Genomic DNA, 1,314 nt, shown 5'->3' with positions numbered 1-1,314 from the left:
ACTAAGGCAAAACACATGCCAAAGCATAGTTGTTAAGGTCTCAAGTCGGGGCCGCGCATAGGATCATAATGGATATAAGCAGAGTAACACATGCTGACACGTAAAGGCTAAAAAACTCATTCATAATTCCCTATAATAAATGCACGATAATGGCGCGCAAAAGAGGAATAACGAAATGCCAAGGCACGTGTCAGCATATTCAGAATATCAAAAAAAAAAAAAACTTGAAATATGACAACTGTTAAGGATTAAGTAAAAATAATTTCCTTACAACCTTGTTCAAGTTTCAATGTGTAAGCATACCTTATATTCAACAAGTACACACATGCAATATAAAGAGATGAATTGGGAATGCGCAAGATGCGAATAAGGGAAAAACAAAATTTCATTCCAAAATATAGAAGTTCACAAATTTACAAATGATGAGGTAGAAACTACAAACACAACTAAAAAAAAACAAGAGGGGCTTTTCAAGTCTCTAAGTTAATATCAGCCTCTTCATCTTCCTCATCATTATTCCCTCCCTCAGCATCTGGCGCAACCCGCTCCTCACCATCTCCAAACTGACCATAATCAAGCTGTTCGTCTTGAATATAGTCGTCTTCTGTCATGATAGCGTCAGGAGTAGGTCCTTTGGCCACGCCAGAGCCGCTGGCAGAGGTAGCGTTGCCCGCGCCATCATCATTGCCACTAGTCCCTTCACATTCATCAAGTAATTTTTTTAAAGCGCCAAGATCGGGCTAGTCAGCAAGCGCGGCTATCTGCAAGTCACAAGGAACAGTATAAGTACCAAAGATTATGAAAATAAGTCAAGTAAACTCATTAAGGTTAACATACCTGCTCAAGGATGAGAATTGGAGTATTCAAGTACTTCTCCCCCACCTCAGCCATGTCAGCGCAGACAGCGTCGAGCTGATAAGGGTAGTCGGATGGATTCTTCTTTAGCATGCCATATTCATAACCATCCTTAAACCCCTCAGCCCGACCCACCAAGCGCGACGCCGCATTACAGTCCATCACAAGGGTTTGAAACTCGTCTGAGTATTTCATGGCATAAGCGCAACGAGTCACACCCTGTGAAATCAGCCATTGACGGTCCTGCGCGAGGGAAGAAACAGACGTCTCAAGAGCAGGGATTTGAGAGTTTAATAACTTAACAGTTTCCTTGACTTGTTCTAGCTCTTCTTTGTCAGACGCTGCTGCCGCTAAGGCTTCATTCTTTTCCGCTCGCGCAGCATCGAGCTCTTTCTTCAGGCGCGCAACCTCAGTCTCTAATAAAGATTTTTCAGTATTAACCTGCGCAATAGTTTGGTC

This window comes from Bidens hawaiensis, unplaced genomic scaffold (assembly GCF_021521415.1).
Source record: "Bidens hawaiensis isolate Kalapana, Puna unplaced genomic scaffold, B.hawaiensis_p1.1 tig00025348_1, whole genome shotgun sequence".
Classification (NCBI taxonomy): Eukaryota; Viridiplantae; Streptophyta; class Magnoliopsida; order Asterales; family Asteraceae; genus Bidens; species Bidens hawaiensis.
Note: the sequence above shows the minus strand (reverse complement) of the source record.